The 8,339-nt window shown below is 53.5% G+C and overlaps 1 long non-coding RNA gene across 1 annotated transcript in view; it reads left to right on the top strand.

Annotated features, from left to right (window-relative positions):
* Positions 1–2,005: 2,005 nt before the first annotated feature.
* The window catches only part of LOC120620403 (uncharacterized), a 71,086-nt gene continuing 64,752 nt past the window's right edge, over positions 2,006–8,339 (top strand). The window contains exon 1 of the long non-coding RNA XR_005657844.1: positions 2,006–2,825. This is a non-coding gene — a long non-coding RNA (uncharacterized LOC120620403). The remainder of the gene's footprint in view (positions 2,826–8,339) is intronic.

Here is an 8,339-nt window from a genome sequence, read left to right as displayed (position 1 = left end):
CACTGAACCATTGCTGCAGTCTGCTAAGCCATCTCCCTCCCTCTGGGATGCCTTGCCTCTTCCCAGCCATGGAAGGAGGGAGGAACGGAGGCCGGGGAAAAAGCTGCTGATGGAACAGAGTTTGGGTTTGAGTCCTGGCCCTGTCACTCAATAAATCTGTGGCTTTGGGCAGGTAATGTCCTATTTGGGGAACTGGGTTTCCTTATAAAAAAGGTACAATATAGCACCTTCTCCATAAGGTTTAAATGGGCTTATTCCTTAGTGTATTGACATAGTGTTAGGTGCAGAATATACACACGATAATAATAATGGCACCAATCATCATCAAACGTCACACGTTTGTTTCCCCACCCCCGCCCCCAGCACAGAGCCCTGCAGTGCATGACGGGGGTGCCCACTGCCCCGTAATTCCTCATGTGCTCAGCCTCCCAGATCGGCTCCTTAAAAATAGATATTCATTCCCGAACTAGGATAACATCGTTGACGACAATTATGAAAGGTCCCTGAGAGTGGGCATGGCAACAGGGGAAGGAGAAAGAGAAGGCAGCTGCGAGGGACGGCATAGTAGCAGTCCGTATTTTTATAATTCAGCCTCAAAAGGAGAGAAGAATCTGCCCTCTCGTCAGCGAGGGAGGGGACAGCTGAGACAGACACGGGAGAAGTCCGCTACATGGCCAGTCACTCTTCGGGTCACTTCGGGTGTCTGAACTCGCAGAATGTGGACAACGACCCAATCCCATTTCATTATCCCCATTTTACAAATGAGGGCGCTGGGCTCACACAACTCGTAAGTGGCAGAGCCATGTGCTTCCAAAACCCATGACTGCTACACTGCACCAAGCTCCAAGTGGCCTGCCTGGGTCCGGCATGGGGCAAGCCCCCAGCCCCCCGCAATGGGAAGGTGGGGGCGATACACAAACCGTCTTCGCCACACGGCATCACTCATGTGGCAGGCGGGACCCCGGCTCGTCCTCTCCCAACACGGAGGACCCTCCACTCGTCATGGAGTCAGGCTGGAAAGCGCATTCTTCCCACCCTAAAATTCTGTCTCCTCTGACAAATGGAACCAAGTTCGGTCTATTTAATTATTCGATTTAGTTAAGTAGCTTTTGTCCTCTCTCTCCAAAGAATTCTAGTGATAAATTCTAGTTCCCCAAAAGAGCTCCAGCAGAGGGGTTTCTGGGCCAACCTTACACACCCACGGAGACTCTGCAGCTCCCGGCACGGAGGAAAAGGAAGTTCCATTAGCTTTATTTACTTCTCCCGACATAATGGGCCAGCGGAGTATAAACGCTGATGTCACATCTAATTAGCGGCGCCCTCTGCCCCCCTGGTCACAGTACTCCGTCTGGCTCATGTGTGTGGACGGGGCGATTTCTCAGGGAGCAGCTTTATGAGCTGGTTCTCCCACGGAGCTGCTCTAATTATCATTTAAGAAAACAAGCTCTTTGATGCTGTGTAGACAGCCGGGCAACATCTCTCCCGCAGGGCTGGTAACCATAGCACCCTTTCGGAGCACGGTGACTCTTTCGAGGGTGCTAACGCCGGACTCAAGGGGACCAGGAATTAGGAACTCGTCTCTGCCTCTCTCTGTCCTGGACACCTGGCTGACCGTGGCTGCAGTTGGGTTCTTCCAGGGCCCTAAACATAACTGCCTGCGTTGGGATGAGTTTTGCCAAACACCAGAAGTTCCTATTAAACCAGCAGAGCAATCATCCACCCCTGGGTACCATTTATTGTTTTGACATCAAACCCAGCAAAAAGGAAAATGGTTCAATACATAAAGGATTAGAGCAGATACAAATATTAATTGATACTGATAAATTTCACAGCATGCTTTTGTTGAAAAAGGGAAAAAAGCAGGGGAATAATTTGAATTCCCCAGCGGCAGGATTCCATGGAGCTTTGGAGAGGCAGAGATTTTGAGAGGAGTTAATTACAGTCTGAGAATGTCCGTCGGGCGGCAGTGCTTTCTTCCGGCTTCATGCCCCTCGGTTCCGGGGAATCCGTAGGAGAAGCCGTGCTCCCTCAGAGGATGGAGGGCGTACGGTCCGTCCCAGTTGCTCTAAGGACGTTGCCCTTTTGACCCTTGTCTTTGGGTCAGTCCCCAGGTCCCCCTGCATTCTCAGCCTCTGCCCTGAGCTCTGACTGTCCCCGGTCCCTCTGCCTTGGCTGACCAAGCAGGACTTTGGTTTGCCTACAGCTCCTTCTGACGGGAAGCTGTCTCTTTCCGCCAGTTCCACTCAACACGTTGCCACGGTGAGCCCGGCGTGCTCCCAGCGTGTGTGCCAAAGCTCCTTCCCGCCTTTCACTCGTCTACGTACTCGTTCTGCACATTCTCGGCCACCTGCTCTGAGCCTGGGATTCGCCTCATGGCTCATTCTCTTTGAAATCGTCAGCCGGTCCATCAGCTCATCCATCTTTCACAGAAGGCTTCAGAACCTTAACAATCTCCTTGGCCACCCCAAACCTACCTTCATCTGAGTTGGCTTAGTGGCCATGTGAACCACCACATGCCACCGGCGTCTGTCGCTTATACCTGTGCAGCGTCCATTGCCCCTTCTGGTTCTACTTTGGGGGCCCTCCTCTCCCCTACTTTAGTCTACTTTGCTGCTTAAGCCTGTTTTCTGTTCGCAAACCAAAAGAGGCCCGACTAATACACCATGTCACATGCTGATCTTAGTTCCCATTATCTTCTCCATTGCAGCTCTGCAAGGGACTCCCACAAGCCAGAGTTCGGGGCTGGGTAAAGGCATCATGGGCGTGACAAAGGGGTCACGCACCCCGACGGACCAGGAGACAGACAGCGCAGACTCCCGGGAGAGGTACCGTCCTGTCTGGGGCAGGGGGGAGGTGCGCCGACACGTCAGAGATGCGTATTCATGACTCTCAAATGGTCCTGCAAACACTCGTTGAGCACCTGCACCTCGCCAGGCCCTCTTCCAGGCCAGGGCTAGAGCAGTGGACAGTGAGGTGGACGCCTGGTTAAGTAACGCCCACTGGCTCGTACCTCTCACCGAAACCCTCCCGTCATGATGTGACAGTGGCCAGGTAGCTTCCCCGCCCCACCCTGAGCGTTAAAAAGATGAAAATCCCGGGAACTTTTAGTATGGCATGTGCTTGCCACTCGGATGGCTTTTATTCTGCCAAATAGAATAGACACTGTTATTATATGTTTTCAAAATCTATGCCATTTACAACTTATAAATTGATGCTCCAGTTCATGATAAGCTATTTGATATCATATTTCTCTCTATTGCCACCTTCCATCTGAGAAGAGCGGGATCAGTTAATCTGGCAATTGAGTTTCCAGACACATCTGGATGTAGAAAGGAAATCCTTAGAGTTCTGCTATGGACTGCAGGTTCGTGTCTCCCCCATAGGTGATGATATTGGGAGGTGGGGCCTTGGAGAGGCGATTAGAATGCATGAGAGCGAGGTGTCTCTCTCCCTCTCTCTCCCCCTCTCCGTCTTGGCCACGTGAGGACACAGTGGGAAGGCAGCCATCTGCAAACCAGTGAGGGCGCCCTAACTGGGAACCCGGGCGTTGCTGGCATGCCATGTCGGAATGTTAGGACCCCGGTCTTAATTACGACAGGAGAAGGGCTTGAGAAAGGCAGTGACGACAGTAGGTGACAGAAGCATGGTGAGCTGATTCAAGAGCTATATGTCATCATGTCTTATGATCCAATCAGAATATTCTGTTTCACAAGCAGGAAACTGGAATCAGAGGGGTGACAAGCGTTATTCAAGGTGATTCAATGATAGGAAAAAGCAGAAGGGAGGGCAGCCGAGTTGGCCTGGACAACCCCGGGCTGTGGTCCAAATGATAAATGCCAGAGAAGAGAAGAGAAGGAAATGATGAACAGGGTATCAGCCTAAGATAAACAACACATCTAACACACACACAGCTCCCGAATGAGAAAGTCAAAAGGTTACTGGTTAGTTGAAGAAGAGACAGTGTAATTATAAGGCTGTCAGAAGTGGCAGCCGGGGTCAGCCCATGACCCAGCCCTCCACGCCTGGCAGGGACGCTGGAGGGGGAGGTGGGCCGTGGGCACCCTGCCAGCCTTCCTGGCATTCAGCTTCTCTGGGGAGGGTGCTGCTCTGTGCCCTGCCTCCTCCCTCGGCAGCGGAACCTGTGGACGCCTCTCTAAGACAGCGGAAGCCTGTTGACAGCACGTCCCACCTCTGCGGTCACATGATAAGAGGTTATTTCCAGCATCCCACTTTTAGCCACACATTAAACAGAAGGGGTCCTTCCCTTTTCCGTTGATAATGACCCCCTGCCTCTAAAGAGGTGGCTTTTCAGTGTCTTTCTTGAGAAAAAGAGATGGTGACTCACATCTCACAAGCCTGAAATCAGTAGTTTCTGGGCAAATGCATGTAAGTATGGGTAAATACCTTCAAGTTAATCTCTCTAATCAATAGTCTCTCCTTTTATCAGGAAAGGGGCAGACGGGAAGATGGGAAGAGGTTTTAAAAGGAACACAGAGACCAGAGACAAACAGTTCCACTAAATTCTACTGAAGGTTTAGAGGAGAATACGTAATTCTGGAATGTGAGGGCTAGAAAGACCCTATAAGAGAATCTAGTGTAGCAATGACCAATAAAGGGCATTCTCACCATGGCCTCCCGCCCACACCCATGCCGGACATTAATAATCGATCACAGCAGGTCGCCCCCTGAATTCTCCTAGAGACACGTTTCAGGCATTCATTGTCAATCACGATTATCACCCCTGATCCACATTGTCTCACACAGCAAAACTTAAACTGAGTTAAAAATAGAGTTCCTCAGTCACACCGGCCTCATAGCAGGTGCTCAGTAGTCACACGTTGCTAGCGGCTACTACAGAGGACGGCGTATAATAGGACATTTCGGCCATTGCAGAAAGTTCCAGGCAAGGCCACCCTAGATCAATGTTTTCCAAATGTCAGGCATTCATGCATCTGTATGCTTTTTGCCACATCGACTCACTTTTTTCAAAGGAGTTTGTGCAACCCCAGGAGAAAGGTAAAACAAAACAAAATGAAAACTACAGAGAAGCTCCCCCAGAGCCCACAGTGACATCAAGGGCTGAATTAAGCCACTTCGGAACCACCTGCCCCAGGCTGCTCATTCCCTGAGCTAATGAACGTCCTTTCTCCGCTCGGGCCACTTCTAGCCAGGCATTCCTTCACTTGCAGCCCCAAAACTGTTGCACTCTGTTTCGGAAGAGAGTCGGGGGAGCAGCCAGGGGAACAAGTGCCCAGGGTCGCACAGCTGGGGTGTCAGTGCCCTCAGCCGCCTTCTGGTGCAGCAGGGCCCCTCAGAAAGAGAGGACGCTCTGCAGAGCTCATGATGTCGCATGTGTGGGGCCCTCACACCCTGCAGCCCCTCGGGGCCTTCGGACGGGCCGTGTGCCCGATGCCGCCCAGCCCCCCGTTGTTTGACTTCCGGGAGCTGTTCCGGCCAATGACCGAGTCTGCGGAAGGGGGTAGTGGAGATCTTCGGTCTGTAGCCATGCCGGACAGCAGCTGTGGGTAACCTGCTACTTGTGACTGGTGTCTGAAGTGGGGGGGCCTTCTCGTGAGACAGAGCCTCTGACCTGGGGTCCGCGTTAACTCTGAGTAGTGTCAGAACTGAACCATGGACCACGTAGCTGGCGTCGCAGAGACTTGCTTGCGGGGCGGGGGTGGGGTGGGGGGAGACCCCACCCATCGTGTCTCAGAGGTGGAGTGGGTGCTCACAGGAGCGCTTTCCCCAGACAGCCTCCCTGGCCCCTGCTCTGTTCCTCCGTGAACCTTCATTTCCTCACCCATGAAATGTCCCTCATAATGGCTACCGCATAGGGTTAAATAAAAATTAAATAAGATAATAAACCTGGAAGCATTTTGAAGCTAAATATTAAATAGTCTATATTATCCCTTTCCTGTTACACTGAATTACTTAAGGGCAAAGAGCGTTTCACCTTAAAAAGATTTTTTAATCCCCAGTTCTTAGCGAAGGATTTGACACACGCCAGAGTGCTCGATAAACGTTTGTTAATGAAAAAATAGCTGATGTTTAATGAGCTCTTATTAGGGGTTATCTTATTTAATACTTACAGCCCCTTGAGATAGATAAATATTATTCACTCCATCTTACGGACGAGGAAAGAAAGGCTCAGAGAAGTTGGGTAAGTGGTGGAAGGAGGCCTCGAACTCCCTATAATGGGTGAGCAAGACTCGAATGAACAGAGAAAGATCTTTCTAAAGGGGGCGACTTGTAATAAAGCTTTGCTTCCTCGTCTGTAGAGCGTCTGGCTCATAGTAGGAGCTGAGCGTGGTTCCGCTCCTTTGCTCATTAAATAAACCTGAAGTAAGAGAGAACCCCCCACCCCCACACAGCTGAGACCCCTCAGCTCCCCCGTTAATGAACAGCCAGAAGGCCTGACAGGCACGCCAGTTTGCCCTGAGGCTGCCCAGCTGTGGGCCATATCAATCAGGTGCTTAAGGTCCAGCCACGCCCAGCCTTGGGTCTTTCCTCGGGCAAGCCCAGGAGGAGGCCTCCAGAGGTCAGAGAGGTGAGCGGCGCCCCTTTCCCGTCTCTGAGGCAGACCTAGGCAGCCTCGTGGACCTCAGGTGTGCGTCCCTGTCCCTGGTGACTCAGCCTTGGGCCAGGCCTCGGACGTTTCAGGGACTCAGATGAAGGCTGGAATTCAGGGAGGAGAGGGGATTATTGGAGGAAGGCTGAGCCTGGGGGCGGGGCAGCAGCCGCAGGCGACGCAGGAGGGGAAGGGGACAGGGGAGGAGAGGAGAAAGCCTGGCACCCGACAGCGCTGCAGGGACAGACAGAACCTCTGGGAGAGGGGACTGGGACCAGAGGCCAAGTGCCAGGTGGAGGCTTTCAAAACCGAAAGCTTCACATTCTGGACCGTGTTCTTGGAGAGAGATTAGAAAGGAGAGCGACTCCCCTCCCGCCTCATCCCTTTGTCCCCCCTGTCGGCTCTGACCTAATTAGGAAGTGGCTCCGGCTCCGGAGCCTGCTGTGCTGGGAGCAGCCACTGCGTCCCAGGCGATTACCTGGGAGACACAGATTTCCAAGTCCCCAGCTCTCATGGCACCTGTGTCTCCCTCGTGAAAGCACAGCACGCATTGCCCTCTCCAGTGGATCTCGGGAAATCACCTTGAGGCGGAGGTGCTCCTGGGGAAAACTGAAGAGGGACAAGTGTGATCCAGCATGCAGAGCCTCGTGATGGCAAGAGGGGTCTGGCCCACTGAAGGGCGGGAGAGCAGGCCTGGAGGGGGCCGATCCAGGACGAAGGCCAGTTTTTCACATGCTGGTAGGGGCGGCTGAGAAGTGACTGACCACGGCAGTATAGCTTGAGAATGAAAGGAGGGATAGGGCTGCCTGAAGAAGGGGCCCTAAGCCCGGCCTGGGAGGTCAGGGAGGGCTTCCTGGAGGGGGTGGACAAGGAGGCAGAAGTCAAGGGTGTTTGCTGGCCACGGAAGCAGCTTTAGCCTCATGAAGTTGGGGTTTAGGGGCTGGTGGAGCTGGGACGCGTGCTCACAGAGCAGCGGTTCTCAAAGTGTGCTCCCCAGGCCAGCAGCGGCAGCATCGCCTGGGGGATGGTTAGAACCGCGTGCTCTCAGGCCCCGCCCAGACCTGCTGACTCAGACTCCGAGGGCGGGGCCCAGGCACCTAGAGTTTAACAAACCCTCCTGGCGATGGGGATGCAGTGGGGAGTCTGAGAAGCACCAGCACCGTTACCTGGCAGCTGAGGTGTCGGCTCCTGCTGCCGCCTGCCTGTCTGGACCACAGCTGGTGTAGGTGTTTCAGGAGCTCGTACGACTTGATGGGCCTCGAAGAAAAGACTGTAAATAAGGTATCAGGTACCCGGTCTTGAAAGGGGCCTTCACAAGCCAGGGAGGCCTCGTTAGCTTTGCGTCAAGTTTGCCTCTGGGTGGGCAGCTCTCCTGAGGCAGAGAGAAGGCGGAAGCCGAAAGCACAGGACTGTTGGTCCCTTCCCATCCCACAGGCTGGCCCGTGGCTTTGCCCCAGTGGAGGGATTCTACCCGGCTCATGTGGACCACCAAGGAGGTGCCACACTGCTCGCGTGCTGGAGGCCATGGGCTCCAGCTGTCACGTGCACCTGGCCTACTAAACACGGCCGCCTGGGCCCACCCCTAGACCGATCAGTCCCTCTGGAGCTGGGCTGAGAGTGGGCCTAGCTAGACTCGCTTCTGTACCCTGTGTGCCCATCAGTGCCTGACCCAGACTGATGTTAGCCTGAGAGAATGTAGGACTGAGCCTTCGCAGTGAACTTGAACCTTAGGTCTGGGCTCAGTGCTCTGACTGCCACTCCCTTGCTTTGT

The sequence above is a fragment of the Pteropus medius genome, unplaced genomic scaffold, assembly GCF_902729225.1.
Source record: "Pteropus medius unplaced genomic scaffold, Ma_sr-lr_union100, whole genome shotgun sequence".
Taxonomy (NCBI): Eukaryota; Metazoa; Chordata; class Mammalia; order Chiroptera; family Pteropodidae; genus Pteropus; species Pteropus medius.
Note: the sequence above shows the minus strand (reverse complement) of the source record. Positions and strands in the feature narration are given on the sequence as shown.